General features: G+C 36.2%; 1 pseudogene; it reads right to left on the bottom strand.

Moving 5' to 3' along the window:
* Positions 1 to 8,259: 8,259 nt before the first annotated feature.
* On the bottom strand, positions 8,260 to 9,197 carry LOC122109285 (annotated as a pseudogene).
* Positions 9,198 to 20,660: the final 11,463 nt, after the last annotated feature.

Here is a 20,660-nt window from a genome sequence, read left to right as displayed (position 1 = left end):
TTTCTAGTATTATTTCTTGCATGTAACAATTGTTCAAAACACATACTGAGTGAATAAATGAATGCGTTGGAAGAAACAGTACCTTAGCGAAATCTAGAAGGCCTTCTTACAGTGTAGTATTCAGGCCGTTTGCATCATTCATTCATTCATTCATTCATTCATTTTAGATCTCACTCTGTATTGAACCCCATTTCAAACCTACCAGATATTTCATACGTTATTAACAAACTTAACAGGAGATTCTTAGGCTAAACTTTCTCTTTGTTTCTGAATACTAGTTGGAATGCTACAAAAGTCTGAATATTTGTGGGAATTTAACAGTAAAGATCAACTATAGTACAGCCTAAGGATAATAGTACAACTGGAGTAGGAGATGATAAACAGTTTATATATTAGTCTTCTCTGAGTAAAAGGGATTGAGAGCCATTCAATTTTTGCTTAGATCAGGACAGCTGATGTGAGGCATTGCAGATTTAATCCTCAGGAGGATATGGTTGGGAGGGATGAAACCTTTAGAAGCTATCTAAAGAGATGGTGGGTATACACCCTTGAAGCAAATAGTGGAGTACGGGAACTCTAGTTCCTCTGTGTGTGTATGTGTGTGTGTGTGTGTGTGTGTGTGTGTGTGTCTTCCCCACCCCACATTTTCCCTCTCTTCTCATCTTTCTCTTCTCCATCTCTCCCCACTGAGTTCTACTTTTACCATGATGTGCTACCTCATCACTGGCTCAGAGCTATGGAACCAAGCAATCAGTCACAAACTGAACCTTGTGAAATGGTGATTATTTTTCCTTTGTTTTCTCTTTTTTATTTTATTGTAAAGATGCTGTACAGAGGGTTACAGTTACATGAGTAAGGTAATGAGTACATTTCCTATCGAGCATTGTTACCCTCTCCTTTGTTTTTCTCCTACTATCCCTTCCCTCTCCCACTGTCCCCACTACTGCAAAGTTTCATTTCCAACATTGTGTCTTATGAGTCTCATTGTTGCCATGGGTCATCCTGTGTCCTTGTTTCAGCATTTTGTTATTAGATAATTAGATAAATATGTCTACAAGATGCAAGGTACCAAAATCAAATACAGTGACAACAGGGGAAGAACATACAAAAGAAACAGAAGAAAATCACATAGTATATCAAAAACAACAATAAGAAAGAAAACCCTCTTGTGTCCATATCTTGGGGTTCATTTTGCTTGGCATTATCTTATATGGTCATATGTACATAGCTTTTAAGCTTTTCTGCTCATCTGATAAGATTATACTAGATGTATACTAATTATTACATTATAGGGAAACCATGGGACCTATATTTCTTTGGGTCTGGCTTACTTCACTTATGATTTTTTCCAAGTCTTTCCATTTCCTAACCAATAGGGTGGTGTCATTCTTTCTGATGGAAGCATACATTTCTATTATATGTGTATATATAACACATTTTCTTGATCCATTCATTTACTGAGGGGCATCTGGGTTGGTTCCATATCTTAGCTATGGTGAATAATGCTGCAATAAACATAGCTGTGCTGGTAGCATTAGTATGGCCTTGTTTGTGATCATTTGGGTAAATGCCCAGAAGTGTAATTGCTGGGTTGTAGGAGAGCTCTTTGTGTAATCTTTTGAGGAACATCTGCACTGCTTTCCAGAGTACCACCCCCCTTTTTAAGGAAATTTTCTTGAGTATTCCTTATGCTGATTCAAAGAAAATTAACACAATTGTTCTAGTAGTAGTATCTATTTATCATCAGGAAGGAAATAACAGCAAACATAATTCTGTAGAGGATTCCCATTGCTTTTCTTGATCTCATAAAACTCTCAGAAGAAGAACTCTGATTTCAGTAGTCAGGAGAACTAAGCCCAGTATCACCAGCTCACTACAAAAATCCTAGCTACTCAAGAGGTTGAGGTCTAAGGATTGACGTTTGAAGCCAGATGGGGCAGAGAAGCCCGTGAGATTCTTATCTCAAATTAGCTATTTTTTTAAGAAGCCAGGAGTGGAGCTGTAGCTCAAGTGGTAGAGTGCAAAAAGGCTTAGGGGCAGCGCCCATGCCCTGAATTCAAGCCCCCAAACTGGGAAGAAAAAGAAGAGAAAGAAAAAGAAAAAAAAAAGAAAGGAAGGAAAAGAAAGGAAGGAAGGAAGGAAGGAAGGAAAGAAGAGAGGGAGGGAGGGAGGGAGGGAGAGAGGGAGAGAGGGAGGGAGGGAGGGAGGGAGGGAGGGAAAGAAAGGAACTAAGTCTTACCCTTACCTGCTCTGAGGTGGGATACACAATTGAAGTCATTAAACACTTACTCTGTGCCAGTCTGCCAGTCCCCAGGTGGTGGTGTGGAGGGATTTTCTGCAGGCAAATAGAATAGGACCTAGTTGGGCAAAAAGCAAGAGAATAAAGCAGATTGCAATTAGATGACCTGGTGAAACTCAAGGAAAGAAATCAAGTAGATCATTCTTCATGGGGCCATTATTGAACATTAATTAAATTTTCAGAGTTAACTTAAGAAATCCTCTTTCCCTCAACAAGGTAGAATGATGTTTTCTTCTTTTTTTTCCTGAAATTTTCAAAATAGAGTTGACAAAGGAAAAAAACCTTTGAAAAAATATGTACCCAAAGTAAGTCTTCAAAATGAATCATTCAGTGCAAATCAGCATGCATTTAAAATGAACTGAATTATTCACTACCAAGAAAGTTGAAAGCCCTTCAAGTGAAATTGTTTGACCTGTTTGGCAGCAAAATAAATACAATAGGTGGTCTGTTTCAGGCACCTGTCCAAGTCTAATCACATGACATTTCCCTAATATCAACATTTAAGAATCCCATCCTGTTGTATCCACAACAGCATATGGGAACCTCTCACAAACACATGGCCACTGGCACATTATACAAACACATGTCCTCCTAAAGTCAGACTCTGCAAACTTCCAGAAGGTACAAACTCAGCAAGTAAAGGGAACATTTGCATACTACAACTCAGAGCTCTACCACTTGAAACAGAGGCATGTGGACATGAGGAATGAGGATCCATCTCATTAATAGTCAATTGACTTTGCAAAAGCACGAACATTATTTTCCAGCTCCCATGGAAGAGACTAAAATGTAAGCTTTCTGGCTTCAAAATCAGTATGTCTTGCATGGTATAGAATGCTTCTCCATTTTTCACATCACTGAAGCCTTAGATGTAGTTTCTCTATATCCAACAGTGTTTTCTTCTCTCCCTTAATTTGTAAGACCTGGCCTATGACAGAAAACTTGGATTTGAGTCCACAAATGAGTCACCTAAATGAGTCACTTAAATACTCTAAACTTTAGTTGGTTTATAGTATTTTTGGTTGTAATTACCATATTGACTAAGCAGAAGAAATGCTGAAAGAATTGTAAGAAGATGTCTGCAAATTATAAACACTATATAGATATTGATACTAAATATGCTAGTATTAGTCAAAAATATCTCCTCTGTAAGTGATATTAAGAATCATATGTACTCATTGAGTTGAAGTACCTTGTTTACAACAGTAATAATAATAATTATAATTGAAGCTTTTTGAACACTTGTTATGTTCCAAGTATTTGTCTAAATGGCTTATATATCCAAACTGATTTATTCCTTTTTATAAGCCTACTCTTATCCTTGACCACGAGGTATATAGAGAGAAATAGAAAAATTGGGAATCTAATTCTGGAGCCTCACCTGATGGCCACTGTCACATAAGGTGTGTGATTTATTCATTGGCCACAGGACCAGTGTTAACAAAATCTCCATTCTGCTCCTAGTTTAGGAGTCTCCTAGCCAGAGCTGGGTACCAAACAAATGTTTAGAAAATACTTTCTGAACTCACTGATGAGCCATACACTTCCTAACAAGGTCTCTGCATTTCAGTTCACCTACCTATTCCACTGGAATGTGTACAAATCAATTTAAAAAAACACATCATACACCAGGGTAAGATGTTATCTATAATGTTTGTTAGTGAATGAATGACAGCATTTGAATGAAAAGGTTGTTTTCTCCAGAGCTCCATCCTTATTTTTACTGGACCAAAAGAAGTATCTTTGGTCCAATTTAGTATGTGGTAGATTATTTAGCCATCAAGTAGAACTTTCTTGCATGTTCTCAGTTATAGAGCATAATAATTTATAGAGGGTCTTGGAGACATACTCAAACCAAAGATCATGCTGTGAGTCTATCCAGTAAATACTCTGTGGAACTTGTACTCACAGCCTGAGGGACAGTTCCCCTAGGGGCCACACCTTTTCCTGTGTTATATCCTGAAGTCTCCACTTCTTTGTTCACTCCTGAAGTAAGACCTCAATATGGCAGTTTTCAAAATGAAATCTGTTACAGGCCAGCAACATCATCATCATCATCATTGTTATTATGATGATGATGATGATGATTATTATTATTATTATTATTACTTGTGTTGGTCTGAATATTTTCTCCTCTTACATTTATGCCTACCCAGAACTTCAGAATGTCACTTTATTCAGAAATGGTATCATTGCAAGTGCAACTAGTTGCAATTTCACATTAAAATTATCCTGAATTTTGGTTTGGTAGTAAATCCAATGACTGATGTCTTTATTTAAAAAATAAAAATAAAAAAGGAGCTGGGGAACTAAAGACACAGAGTTAGGGACTGGGCTGATATAATTGCACACCCAAAGTCACCATGTATTGAAATCAACCACCCAAACCAGAAGTTGGAGGAAGGAAGCATGAATTCTTCTGGAGAAACCTAGGAATTTGGAAGTGCTCTCCTTGCCAACACTTCCCTCTCCAACTTTGGGTCTCAAAAGCATAAAAGAGTACATTTTTTTTCTTTTTAAGCCCTTCTGGTTTTGGTCATTTTTTTAAAGGCTGACCAAAGAAAGTAAAATAGTACTTCTATTGCTTATTTCACGAATCATGAGAAAGGGTATCACAGTATGTTTAGAATCCAGTGAAAAATCAGATTCTTGGGCTGTTTGTAATTCAAGTAAGTGATGGAGTGTCTGAATGGAAAGCTCAAGACCCTGAGTTCAAATCCCAGTACTTGGAGAAAAAAGAAGAAAGTTTCTAAAGATGGAACTAAAATAACAATTTGGTAAATCATACAGTACAAAAAAAGCAGAAAAAAGTCTATTAATCATATTCTGCAGGTGAAAAAAAGCCATGATTAGCAATATTTATTCTCACTTTTGATGGCCCAATAATTAGAGCAAAATCTGCTTATAGCAAGAGATTTTCTCTCCCTGTGTCGAATACTTCCATATAATTATAAAGTGGCATGTTCTTAAAAGACACATTCTATTTCTATAAAAACAAAGTTAAAGGAAATATTTTAGAAAAAAAGATTAATTCCAAAAAATATAATAAAAGTCTGTCATATTTCTTCCATGAAAGCAACTATTTCAAGAATTATTTTCATTACTCTTAGTTAAAACGGTTCTATCTGGTCAAGTTTTAAATCTATTACACAGCAAACTTTATTTAAACTATTCATTAATCTACATTTTTTCCACATCCTCACTAGAAACCATCAAAAAAGGATTTAAAAAAAATATTTTAACTGGGTCCATTTATACACAGTTGAATATTTTCTCCTAAGATTATTACCCAAATACAACATAGAAAAGACTCTAAATTTTAACTTATTAGGGAGAAAAAAAGAGAGCCTGTAAAAATTTTATGCTTTGCAATCAAAGGTAGTGTTCCCGGTATGGTGCCTGCTACTCATGTGCAGCTGTGACTGAAAAAAAAAATCAAGGTGTGATTAAATGGTCTTTTTCATATGATCCTCTCTTAAAGGTTTTTTAATTGGAATACAGCCATCATTAAGAGTGCCTGTTCACCAGAAGTCCTTGCTCCCAATGACCAAATGAATCATTCAAATTCTGGACTTGTGCATGCCAGGTTGATGTCTGCTTCTGACAAGCTCTTCTGAGTAACAGCTCTGTTGGTTCGGTTAAATGAGAGAAACCATGGAAATAACGTGATTAGTGTATTTTTATGTGCCATGGTTTCCTAAGAAGTTTACATTTTTTTGCACCATACACATTAGAAGCCCTGAGGTCTCCCCTCCATCCTTGGCTTCCTCTTCTTGCCCTCTGCCTGCTTTCTAAGTTCCTCATGATGTTCAGTAGAAGTATTGTTTCCTGTTGTCTCATTAGAACCACTTCAACTCATTTCTAATTTGTCATTAAATCCTATCATCTCACAACTAAAGCTATCTCTATTTGTGTCCCTGTTCCAAAGATCAGATTTCCATCTCTTGCCTGCTGAATTTCTTTAGTCATGTTCTCAGCCACCCCTTCTGGGGTTCTGTGTCTAGGTTTTTAAGTCAAAATTACTGCTTATTTCCCCCACGTCCTATTTGTTATCGCTCCTCATAGTCTACTCATAGCTCTCGTCCCACACTGGGATTTCCTATAGTCCTGTAATCAGCAACAGCTACCTACCTATGTCTTTCGAACGGCAGCCACACAGCTAGAGGTGTTCAGACTATTTCCTTCCTGGAAGGATTTCCCCTCCTGTGGGGTTTCATGAATATTTTCAGTCTGTCTCCAATTCTTTGACTTTGGCCACAGAATATCCTCCTTCTTTCCTACCGTTAAAATCCTACCAATGCTAAAAGATCCAGCCAGTTCCACACTCTTCCATTGTCATCCTCCAGACGATAATAGCAACATTGGCCTCGATTCCAGTGTCCTTCTTGTGCCCAATCTCTCTCATTCTCTCAATCCCATTCCACTGGCTCAGAGATCCCACTGGAAACATACAGGCTTTATCTCCTCACTGGTTTTCTAGTATAATTTGCCTTGTGACTTAAATCTTTCCATACGTACGTAGTTGACACAATATTATAATCTCATCAATTTGATCAACAACATCAACCCATCTAGACTTTGCAGCCTTCCTGTCACCACCGTGATGCTGTTAAATTAGTTCTTCTTCTTTTAGTCTGAAGTCAATGACAGTGAAGATGATCTCCTGTATTTGTCTTGCGTTTGTGGTTAATTAGCAGTCCTTGCTCATTTTTTCCCCTCAGCTTCCTTTTCCTTGACGTCTGATGTTTTCTACATGTCCTGGTGCTTTTCCCAATTGTTTAATTCCTAGTAAATGGCCATTGTGGAGTAGCTTTACATTCAGATTGTCCTCTTATTAATTTATCTACTCTTATCTTCTTTGGGGGCAGAATTTGACTGAAAACATATGGCCCAGGCTGCTATGCGGCTTGCTTGGATTATATATGGATGCCATAATGGGGCTCCCAGCTCTTCCTTCCTTCCTTTAGAAGAACATGTTCTCCAAGCTTTTCCATTACATTTTATGTATTTTCTTTAAGTTCTTACTTGTCATTGTTCTCTTTCTCCCTACTCCTTGGATTTTTTTTTGTCAATTATACATTCAAATCCTATTTTAAAATAACTTTTACTTCCATACCTACCCCTTTCTTGACATTCCAAGTAAGCTTTCTACAGGAGTAAGTCACACTTGCTGTATATACTTGCTCACTCTAAGTTCCCAATGCAGTGAAATCTGACTATTCAGGCAAACCTCACAAGCTTTCCTAATCGCCTCCCTTCTACTTGCCAAAGCAATGGTCCCATCTCATCCTCTTACTTCCAGTTGTTCACCCACAGCTAAAATAATTGCTGCTTCTGTTTTCGGGGGAGGAAGAAGAGGAGGCAGGGAGGAGGAAGAGGAGGGGAGGAGAAGGAGGGAGGGAGGGAAGGAGGGAGGGAAGGAAGGAGGGAGGGAAGGAAAGAAGGAAGGAAGGAAAACAGAGAGAGAAAGAGGGAGGAAGGGAGGGAAGAAAGGAAAGAAGAAAAGAATCATTCCTAGGTCTTTTATTCTTTACTCTCATTAGTTCTCCCCTAAATTGATTTAATCAACTCTTATATTTTATAATCTAATTCATGTATGTTAATAACTCCCCAAATTACTGTCATCTCCAATCTAAAATTTCCAGTTTTCACTCATTTTCTCTGATATCTCAAGAAACCCACCAAGTCAATATTCATTATCTGTGTCGTTGCTCCATCTTTAAGCTTATCTGTGCAAATATCTTCACCTGAATACTCTGAAACAATATTTTTTAACTCTTTCCTATCATCCAAAACCTAGCAGTGGTGGTGCGGTTTATGTCAGAGAGCCAACCTTGGGCCTAATGACAGCTTGAGGGCTTTAGTTCAAGCCACCGTACTGACACAAAACATGCAAAATAATCCAAACACAATAATCAGCCTTAATTTATTGCATATGAAAAAGAAAGTACAAAATATATTCATTTTCTACTCATTTTTTTGTTTAGAAGGTTATTTTGGAGTATATTTTTAACAGATGCCAGAACATCTTTATTCCTGAAGCTGTAGATGATGGGGTTAAGCATAGGTGTGACAATAGGGTAGAATATGGCCAGGAACTTATCCTGGCCTGCAGTGTGGTATGATCTCGGCTTCATATAGGTGAAGATAGATGGTCTGTGGTACATTGTGAACACAACCATGTGGAAAGAACAGGTGGAAAGGATTTGTGTGTGTGTGTGCCTATGAAGATTTCATTTGGAACACAGTGTGCAAAATTTTTATGTAAGATAGGGAGATGATGGAGAAAGGGGTCAATAGAAAAATAATTCCACTTATATTATTCTTTCATAGTGTGATGTATCTACACAGGACGGTGTTAGCAAAGCAGGGACACACAAAAGAGTAATTAAGGGTCCTAGAATGACAGAAGGATAAATATATGATATTTACTATGTGAACTATGGAGTTGAGGGTCCCAACCAGCCAGGACCCTGCAGCCATGAGCCTGCTGATGGCATCCTTCATGAGCACGGGGTACTGCAGTGGGTGGCAGGTGGCTGCATAGTGATCATGGGACAGGGCAGCCAGGAGGAGGCACTCACTACTCAGCAGACCAAGGGACAAAAACAGCTGGAAGCCATACCCCACAAAGGAAACAGTTCCGCTGCCAGACAGAAAGTCAGTGATCATCCTGCAATGTTGGAAATGTGCAAGATATCCATGAAGGAGAGAAAGGGCATACACATTGGTGTACAGAGTCATGAGTCTCCTCTGAAAAGGAGGATCATGATGAGTGCATTTTCTGTTAAGGTCATAACATAAATAGACAGGAGAAGAAGCCTAGACTTGCTTGAGAAGAAGAGAAAAGTCCCACAAGTATGAAGTCACGATTGAATGTGTGATTTCCATGGTTCATGATGAAAAGATTGCATAACAAAAAAAAAGCTATTACCTAAACCTTGCCTCAAAGTGCAATGGCTAACAAAATCCTAACCCAATTTGACCGTTCCAATCTGCTTTGTCTCCTCTTCTCTGGTCTGCTGAAGATTTCTCATGAATTTTTCCATAAAGCGTCTTTCAATCCACCCCTACATTCTACTTTATTTCCATGTTGCCAGAACTAACATGTATGTACATGAATATATCACTCCTATTTCTAATGGCTAATTATCTTTTGTGTCCTCCCAAGCTTAAATATGTTCAAGATTTAAGGGCTGATTAAGATGACCATCTTATAATTTTGGACTCCATGCTTTTCATTGAAGAGATAGTTCCTATTTTCTTCAGTTGTACCAAGCACCAATTGTTTATAAAACCTTTTATGTGTGTCTCCATGTTTGAATATTTCTGCTCAAAAATATCTATCTCTTCTGAATATCTATCTCATAGCCACAGCTAAAAGATAGAATTTAAATTTCCATACTGCTATAAAGATGTCACTTTTTCCCCTTAGAGAGTAATATTTTCCTTTTGTCATTAAACTCAACATTGTTTGCTTTAAGGAAAACATGTATCCTAAAATGCCTAGAGTCTTGTTTGTCTGAACCAAGAGACTATTAAGAAATTTACCTGGGTGACTGAGGCTTGTAATTTAATCCTGAGATTTAGAGGATCTTGGTTTGAGACCAGCCTGGACAGAAAACTTCCCAAGGTCCTTTCTCAATGTAGAGATGGACAAACTGTCCACCTGTTTCCCTAGTCACCATAGGAAGCCTCAAATAGGCAGATCCCATAGTCCAGGTGAGCTACTAGGCAGGCAAGAAGCATGACCCTATTTTGAAAATAGCCACCACAAATACAGGGCTAGAGGTGAGAATCAAGTGTTGGAGTTCCTGTCTGGCAAGTTTAAGGCTCTGAGTTCAAACCTCAGTAACTCCCCACACCCTACACCAAATGTCATTTTATTGAGGATGACCTTTGATTTTCAAGTTATATTTTAAGAATATTTAAGTTTATTCTTCCAAGAGGTACTTACCACTCATTGTTGAGGCCAGCCTGGACTTATGCAAGTTTTAGCACACATGAATCCTCTCTGTCTCTCTGTCTCTCTCTCCTCTCTCCCTCTCCCTCTCTCTGTCTCTCTCCCTCTCTCTCTCTCTCCCCCCCCCCCCTCTCTCTCACATACACACACACTCATTCACTCATATACATACTGTGGCTGAGAGCATTTTGCAGCCATATTTTCAACTCTTGTTTAGGATTTATAAGGCCTCAATGATTCAACCTTCCAATGGAAAGCATTCCTTATTAGGAGACTAAAATCCCAATTTTATGTTGATCTATAAACCTTTCATACAACATAAATACAACAATCTTTATCTGAGTTCACTTGTACTACCTCATCCAAAATAGATCTGAAAAATGTTTTAATAATCTTCCCTTTGTCACATGGTAGGGTGTGTGGGAGAGTGGAAAAGAAGCCAAGAATGACATTTGTTTATCTTAAAATGTTTATCTTACTGTCAATCATTGCACTTGAATATCCTACATCATGCTACCATAGTCACTCCATTTCTCTCTGAACACCTGAAGCTTTGAATGAAATCATCTAATTTTGTGTTTTTAAAATTACTCTTCATAAAACAGGGGAAATAAGGTTTTGAAGCCACTGAATGAATAATTATGTAATAATCAAAGTGGAGTCTGCCCTTGTCATTTTCTCTTTTGGCCCACCGTGTTACACATATTTTTCATGCCAAGTCCTCAGCTACACATATGCAGGATATAAAAGTATTTCGGTGAATAATTAGCCAATCAATTATTGACTTAATGAACTCCCTGCTTCCTTCGACCTCTATCTGCATAGCTGTTTACCTTTATTCAGAAGAGTCAAACACAATTTACCAGTAATAATCATTCCCATAACCCATTCCTCCATGTTGTAAAGGATTTTTCAAACATAAAGAAATCACGATGTCCATTAAAAAAAATCAAAACCCTCCCCTCACCCAAAAGAAGAGCTATAAATTTCAGCCAATATAAACTTGTCAGAGTTCCCCTTCTCAATTTCACACCAGGGTGTGGTGCTGCACAGCTGGGGAGCTGAGCTAATAAGTGTTGAAAAATGAAAAAATGCTGCTTTATGGCATCACATAAACTGGCAGAAAGAATACTTTTAAACTCCACCCCATTTCTGACAAACAAATGCCAAATGGTGATGCTGTCAGAATGAGACTGTATGGCATGAGACCCATGGGACAAACACAATTGTCTTAAGGGATTTCCTTTTTTTATTGAATACTCTATGTAATAAGAAGTGGCATACCATTTGTAAAATCTAATCACTTTGGGTTCCCTTTTGAACCTCAAAGGGGTCATTTCTAGAAAAGCTGTTGGAAACACTGCATAATGATCTATTTATCCAGGGGTGAACAGAATTATCCCTTTTACCAGGCAGCTGAGCTTTCCCTAACAATATAAATAGTGTAGCTAGTGTAGCACAATTATGCAACTTGAGGCTTTTGAGGAACATCACATTCAACAAAAATTTATTGAATAACCGTGACAGGGTTCAAAGGACATACTTAGGAGCTCTTGTATAAAATACAAGAAATAGGGGAAAGGAATGTGGCTTAGTGGTAGAATGCTCGCCTTGAATTCGATTCTTCGGTACCACATAAACCAAAAATAAAAAATAACATTTAAAAATACAAGAAATAATACAATCAAGCCCAAGCTGTTTTTCTTGGGTTGGCTTCTTTCCTGATGACCAATCACCAGTCAATCAGTCAATGTTCAACCACCAAGAAAAATCAATTGAAAGTTTACTGTAACTAATAAATCCCAGAAAACTGTACAATTATAGAAAGAAATATCAAATACAGTAGGGAACAGATTGCTTTATTTAAGGACTTAACAACAAATGAGATGAAGCCAGAACAACACAAGCAAAAAAATAAAGCAAAAAACTGCATTATCAGGATACGTTATTTCTCCATAAAGAAATACTGAACTTCAGTGCAAAGAGAGGAGATAGCTCAGGACTCTACTCTACAGCTTTCCAGTGATGTTAGATCCCAGAGTCTGAAAAAAGGAGTTTTTTAGATAGTTGCCATTGTTCTACATATGCCTTTTCTGGATTTCCAATAGCTGCCAATATATATTCTTACCCCTCTGAATCTGGAAAAGTTTTATCTATTACCTTTCTAAAGTTATTGTCATATTTATATTTATACAACACACAATGTTATAAATAATATATAATAAATAAAATAATAAAATACATCAATATGCTTATATTCATATGAATACTACTTGTCACCCTGCTAAATGTGAACTTCTTAAAGGTAGGACCAGAGTATGATCCATCTTTTGTTCACCAACAATACGTGCCTTAATGCACAATGCATATTATAATACATACTGCACTATAATAATGGAAACCATTTATTTATCTGAATAAAGCTTTTGACCCGTTCAATCAAGACATAAGCAAGCACTCATAAAGTAGAAAATAATAGCAAAAGTATAAATACTAATTGAGGAAACTAAAAGCCTAACAAACATTTGAAAGACGTACCATTTGGGAAGTACATACCATGAAATAGGGATTTGGGTTACAGCTTTGTATATAACATAAAATTAAGAAAGGGAAAGGGTAACTCAAAGTAGGGTGAGACTTGAAGGGGTGACAGTGATCAAGATGCACTGCATGCTTAAACTGTTTTCTTAAATGGCACCTCCTTTGTACAACTAGCTAAAGATAAGAAAAATTTAAAGGACATTCTAAAGGGTAACCTTTCACCAGTTCACAAAAGTATCTGAGTGTATTTTATAGGGCCCAAGACAACAATTACACGAGCTAAGTAATATTATCACTTTTAAATGCCTTAATAAAATGTGTCATTATGCTATCTCCCTCACAAATAAACGTACATTATACAAATATCAGATTATTTCCAAGAATAAATCCATTTGCCTGTTACTCTGATGACTTTTTAAGGTCACTAATGTTAAATATCATGGAAGTGGGACAAAAGAAGAATGTTGATAGCTTTAGCTTGTTCCAGTATTAAACAGATAATTTCAAATATGTCTTTTGGTTTACTCTTTAAAAAAAGAAAAATGTATACAAGTATTGTGAGAGTGCAGACTTTTAAAAATTATCTTTTGTTGTATTGCTCAGGACATAACTGAAGACCTACCAGTTCTATTGACATGTTACTCATTTGATGCAATTTAATGAACTATTGATCCCAAAATATTTATCAGTCCTTAGGGAATAATCACTATTTTTGGTATCCAGTTGAACACTGAAGATGACTAAGAATGAGAAAGTCACTTTACCTCATTTTGACACCATGTCTATAAAGGTAACACTGAAACCTGATTTCACTCTGAAAAGGAGGATTAACTAATATTTTGAAGTGTTGGGCTATTCACATTGGCAAAGGGTAAATACTAGACAACGTTGCATGAATCTGCGATATCTAGGTATGTGAGTAATCTCGGATTTTGCAGCTCTTAAATTGAGATTTTCATCTGCTTGAAATTAAAGTTCATCACAATTTTCACTTCACAGAGATAGGCACAAAACTCCCACATAAGTTCAGTAAGTGTAAGCAGGTCAACTTCAAAGAGCAAGAACTGACAAGAATAATCTCCGGACTACTCTAAGCACTTTGTCAAACAATGTGGGAGACAAGAAAGATTAGCAGAATAGCAATAGTGTAATGTGGAATGTACCCACATCTTTTGAGGACAGGCTTCAGTCAACGGAGGTAAAAATCAGACAATAATTAAAACCAATGACAGTCAGAGGCACAGATTAAAGATCTTTGTTCAAAGGGCTTCATGTTGTTACAAATAATTGCTATGATTGGCATAATCTTTGAGTGCAAAGGACTTCTTTTCTAATTGAGATAGATAAAAGAAAAAATGATACAGTCTCAGCTTTTTTATTAGTGTATATGAACTTTATAAACTAATAGCTTTTGGATAGGCGCTGGTAGCTCATCTCTATAAACCTAGCTACTCAGACAACTGAGGATCTGAGAATTGCAGTTCCAAGCGAGCTTGCAGAAAAAATTCAGGGAGACTCACCATCAATTTACCACCACAAAGCCAGAAGTAGAGTTTGGCTCAAGTGATAGGGTGCTGACCTTGAGCGAAAAAGCTTACGGACAATGCCAGACCCAGAATTCAAAGCCTCAGAACCAGAACAAAATACATAATGAAATAAAATAATGATAATAATAATCAGGAGAAGGAGCTTGCATTGTGTTTTTCATATATGTCTCTAAAACAGATCATATTTCCGTCTTCTCTCCTGTGCCTTCTGCCCTACCCCATTGTTCCTGTTCCATAACAGTCCTCATTCTACTTTCATGGTTTTTTTTTTTTTCAGATTCTGCATATGAGAGAAAGCACATAATATTCATCATTCTGAATCTTGCTTATTTTACTTGTCAAAATGATCTGCAATTCCATCCATTTTACTGCATATGACATGATTTCATTCTTCTTTATGGTTAAACACAACTCCATCGTATATAAATACATTTTCTTTCCTAGACTGATGCAATACTTCGTTATTGTGAAGAGTCCTGCTTACAAACAAGGATGTGTCTATCTCTACTATCAGCTCACTTGAACTCCTTCCGATACATGTGCAGAGAGTGGTATAACTGGATCATATGGTAGTTTTTGTTGTTTCCTTACAGATTTCCATAGTGGCCACAATTTGTGTCACTTCCTCCTTTTATTCTTGTTTAAATGAATATTTTCAATGCCATAGAACTAATGTAAATCATAAACTAAACATGAAAACATATCATTATTGCTAAACTCTAAAGAAATCCCTAGTGAAATGTCTTAGATAAGTACTACCAGAATACCTTGGAGACCTATGGAACCTAGCAAGGAAATGGTTGCTGTTGAGTAGAAAGTGTATGGCCAATTTTTTATTTCACGCTCTATATATTTTTCTTTTTTCTGTATTCAGAAATGAGCAAGTCTACTTAATGGGGTTATGAGAGAAACATTGTCCTTTACACAAAGCACAAATTGTGGGCAGAAAATTCATGCATCTTGTGTTTATAGCCAAGGCCATAGGTCAAAATGAAAATCATGTCCTGTGCAAACTGAAATAATCAAGAGATTTCATTTACCATACGTTTTTATGTTTTCAGGAAGTTTGTTTTTAAGACAAAGAACATATTTATTGATAATTCACTCTACAGGTTTAATGAATGGTATTAAGGCAATGATTGCATTTTTAGTCTGTGTATGTCGAAGGAGATGTGGAATTTGTCTTCTCTTCCATTCTACTATGGGCCTTCTGGATGCGCAACAAATTGTTAATAATTATTAGCTCAATACACTTACGGGTATTAACCTTGTGATGAACAGAATTACCCTGACAAGAGCAGCAAAAAAATCTTAATTCAAATTAATATTTTAAAAACCATGAATAATTCTTTTTTACCATCAATTCATCTGCATGATAAAAAACATCTTCATGGATAATTTCCTATGAGGAAAAGTAGTTTTGAATCTGTACAGCAGCATTCTTTTTTGTTGTTGTTGGTTTTTTTTTTAGCATTTTTTATGTTTTCAAAGACTAACTTGATAAAAACTGATCACAATTACCTCTTTGTGCTTTCATTTTTAGATTTTTATTTTAAAAATATTAAGTAGTTGTCCAAAGGAATTTCAATTGAACAAGTCAGATTTTGAGTACAATTGATTTTGATCGATGTCAACCCTTCTATCATTCTTCCCCATGAAGGATGATGCATCTTCAGAATCTATATTAATTTCTGACAAGTTCTTCCATATTTTTATAATTTAGGTGAAATATACCATTAAATTGTTTGCAACCCCAATATAGCTAAAGTTTACCCTTTGATAAGAAAATAGTCTGTACTTTCCTAGCTTTCTTGAAATACTTTTATTATTAGGGGCAAGTGCCAATATATTTCATAAGTGGCATTTTTGCGAAGCAAGATATAAATCAGTAGTTTTTAGCAGAGTTAATCTTCTTGTCTTCCAAACCAAAATATTATTTTTAAGTTATTTTTCAGAATATTATTTTTAAGTTATTTTTTCAGACAGAATCTCGTGCACTCTTTCTTTCTTTTCTTTTCTGTTTTTTTTCTTTTTTGGTCTCATAATTCTTCTATATCCAGGGTAGAAGGGATGATAGGTGTGTATTACCATACTTGACTTATTGATTAACATATACCTTGTTTACTTTTTGCAAGGCTTCGAACCACGATGCTAATCTCTGCATTGTTAATAGCTAGAAGACTAGTTAAGATTACAAGCATATACCACCATACCCCTCTATATAGGTATTTTATTATAGCACCACTTGGTTACTAAGGATAGTGCTGTTATAAGTATGAATGTTCATACATCTCCTTGTGACTCTTTCAATTCTTTTTGAATATATTCAAATTTGCATCCATGTTTAATCTACACAAAGAAACTATGCTCTTGAAAATTGACAGCTTGCCATCATTTCACAAGTAAATTGTTTAAAAGTATGTTCAGGAAAGCATGACTTCAGAAAATGAATTAAGGAGTACTTTACAAACCTTCTTTATTATCTTAATACATGGTTATGATAATAAGAAATCTGCTGTTATACTTCTCACAAAATCTGTTCACACACAAATATGCAAACATAGACATCCTGAAAATAGCCCACTTTTAAAACAAATTGTAGTTTTCTTTTAAATTGCAAAAATTGATTTCATATCACCTATTTTAAAGGCTCTTTTATAACTCATATTTTTCTAATGTTTAGAAGTTATCATAGGAAGAGTAAGGAGAATTGCATGTTTAAATTTTTATGATCCTAGAATCATAAATTTTGGAAGGTTATTAAACCTTCCTCTCTTATCTTGTAATGAGAGAAATGGTAAGGACAATTGGCCTGTCTAAGAATACACAGCTTGTCATTCCTGAAGCACAACAGAAATTCCTCCTTGCCATTGTAATATTTCAATATTCATATATGCTTATATAAATCGTATCTTTCTCTAAAGTTAATACAAAAGAATTGTTTAGCCTGGATTGATAGTCTTTTTCTTGTTATTAAACATATAGAATATACTATCTTTACCTCATCTCACAGGAAAGTTGAAAATTGAGTTTAACCTGTCCTTAGGGGAAAAGATGTATTTAGGAATGGCTAAAAATGCTTGGATTTGGGGGGAAAAAAGAACCATCAAAATCTATTGTACAGAAAGGAAGAGTATTGTTTAGTTGCTCTGGTATATACCATCTAGTCTGCTACTAGAGACAGAAACGTTCAGCATCCTCCTCCTGAGCCTGGACATTGCTTAGGTATAAATATGAACCACTGTGCCTGTTAACAATCCATCAAAGTAAGATTTAATACTGCTCCAAGGCTGTCTTTGAGCCATTCATTTGTTCCTTGTCCCCAACATAGATAGGTCCTAGCTGACTTATCTGCTCTAAAGAAGAAATGAGACCAAACGTTGCTAGCAGGAGTAATGGAAAGAAATAGAAGAACCCCTCTCCTCTGTATCTAGAAGGGTAAAATTCTAGATTTTAAAGTATCTGCACTTCAAAACATTAAGGACTCTGGGACTAAGGTAATGATTACACTTAATTTCATAAACCCACATCTAAAATGTGTAAATTAACTGATTTATAAAAATTCATGACCTGTAAGTCTTCTGGATGTTTCATCAGTGTATAAAGGGAATGTACCAGGATTTTCTTTGTACACTTAATTTTTAAGTTATATAACACTGAGATATTGTGTGTGGCATGTGTGTATATTGTCTGTTTCTCTCTCTCTCTGAACAATGCAGTAAACTCTAAACAATGGAGAAGATATGTGTGAGGCTTAAGAAGGTAAAAGAAAAAAGCATAACTGTACTGTCTGCATGACTAGTGCAATTTCATTTATCATTCTCAATAACAAACGTTCAACTCTAAATGGCTTCTTAAAAGCCACCAAGTATGCCCTAAAGACTCTTTTAAACTCACATTAGAACAGAGGGCTAAACTCTGACTTTGCTATGTGTGTACTTAGCTCCCAATAAACACTGAAACCATGAGAATGAGAGATCATTCATAGCTTTTACTTTATTTTATTTACTTGCTTTTTTTAAAGTCTAGAATTGGTTACCAGGAGAAGAATGCATCAGTAACAGATGCCAACATAGGTTGGTGGAGAGCAAATGTGTATACAGTAAAATTAGAAGATATACAGATGAATATGCCTTTTATGGATAATTCTATCCTCTCCTCCCATTCCCTATTCAATAGGGCAAAAGAACTGCCATAAAAGAGGCAAGCAGCTATCCTGAAATTTAATTACATTTCCAAAGTATTACAGTTACATGAAAGGAACAAAACATTTTTTTCAATAGTTTGCCTACCAGATGGCATCTCTAAATATAGTAATACAAAACCCTCTGTTTGTGCTATAAATAAAGATGAAAGGAATAGCAACAATAGCTAAGCATTTAAATTACTGGAAATAAAAGAACACTTTGGGTCTGGAAGAATCTGGTTCATTCTAATTATATCTGAACCTGGGAAGGGTTGATTTCCAGGTGAAATCCTAAATCTTAACCTGCAGGATCTATCTCGGATTATCTACCTGTTTAGATCAGTGTTTGTTCAAGAGCTGGTACAAACTGGAACCCAGGAGATTTAGAAGGAAAGGGAAAGGAAAGGAAAGGGAAGGGAAAGGAAGGGAAAGGAAGGGAAGGGAAGGGAAAGGGAAATGGAAGGGAAGGGAAGGGAAGGGAAGGGAAGGAAAGGAAAGGAAGGGAAGGGAAGGGAAGGAAAGAAGGAAGGAAGGAAAGAGGGAGGGAAGGGAGGGAAGGAAAGGACAGGAATTCTAACATCCTACAACTCACATTCCAGAAGTATTTTTTTAAATAGTTGAAATATACCCTTGATTTATTTTTGTAATCTAATGTATGAATGTTAGCAGAAGTTAAGTAGCTGGTCTCTGTAATCAAACCCAACTAGTCCAGGCTCTAAGAAAGACTAGAAAGATGCTCTTGTTCCTTAGTCATTGAGTCTCTTTGCCCAGAGTAGATTGTAACAGTACAAAATGTTATGGGAACTTACCTATGACAGTCCCATGAATTCAACTGCTTAATAATAGTTTCAATAAGAGTAATAGTAATTATGAAATCATTATGTTCCTTGTTTCTTGTCTCAAAAACACAGTTGTTCAGAGTAAGATATTGTGGCAGTGAGTGGATTTCAAGTATGCCATTAAGAGTATTGTCTGATATTACTCCAATGGCTTCTCACCTGGCTCTAAAATCCACTTAGAACTGTTTTGTAAAAGGCAAGTGCAGAGACAAATGTGCTTTATAAGATATTGTTATGAGAGCTCAGGCAAACGGTACTTAGTCTTCTCAGAAAGTTTGCTCTTAACACACTGCTTTAGTGCTATGGGTTTTAGGGAGATGAATCACTTTCTTTTTGTCTGGCTAGTTAATGACACAGCATTTGTGCAACACAATGATAGCCCAGAATGAATCTGGGCAACTAATTCTTGATTGTAATTCACCCAGGAACAGCAAAATACTATAAACACATAAAAGTTGCAATAGCTTAAATTCTGTGGGAGGAAGGCTGATGTCTAACTGTACTTCAGTTAGGCTGGGCTGTTTTGTGGGCTGTCCCCTGAGGAAAGAACGTCTTACTTGAGTTACAGTTTTAATAATTTAACATTGCTAAATTATCTATGTTTAGGCATTTATGAAAACAACAAATATTTTTCAATACCCTTAAATTTTTGGTAATAAAATTTGTTATTTTACCCTCTAAAGGATCCTGAAAGGTCAGTAGCAGTATCTTAATGTGCAGCCACCAAATCACTGTCCTTTTCCAGAAAATTTTCGCTATTCCAAATGGATACGTGGCACTGACCAATTCTCATTTCCCTTTCTTGCTTAGTCCCTGATGGGCCCTATTCTACTTAGGCTCTCTGAATTTACCATTGTAGAGACTTCATTTTGTGGTGAAAACAAACATTATTTGCCCTTTTTGTGCCTGGCTTATTTCATTAGCATAATAATGAAATAATTATGAAAGCTGATAACTTTTGAGTATTGATCTATGCTGTACTAAAGATGTAGAATTTTACTCCATTTAAGGCTCAGTCATAACCCATTTTTACCACTTTTTTTTATCGATTCATCTGTAGGTTGCTATTTGGGTTTTTCACTTTTAGAGTACAAGCACCTACTAAGAGTACCTGCTTTCATTTTTGGGGGCCATGTCTGCAGGCAGATTGCTTGATCCAACCCCATGTTTAATTTTTCCAGGAATCATCATAGATAACACATTATTTCATATTCCCATCAGTACAAAAGTTCCTGCTTCTACCTATTCCCTAATATGTATTTTCCACGTTTTGAGTAATAGCTAC

The sequence above is a fragment of the Dipodomys spectabilis genome, unplaced genomic scaffold (assembly GCF_019054845.1).
Source record: "Dipodomys spectabilis isolate Male_0828 unplaced genomic scaffold, ASM1905484v1 ptg000069l, whole genome shotgun sequence".
Lineage (NCBI taxonomy): Eukaryota > Metazoa > Chordata > Mammalia > Rodentia > Heteromyidae > Dipodomys > Dipodomys spectabilis.
The sequence above is the reverse complement of the archived record's forward strand: the minus strand, read 5'-3'. Positions and strand labels throughout refer to the sequence as shown.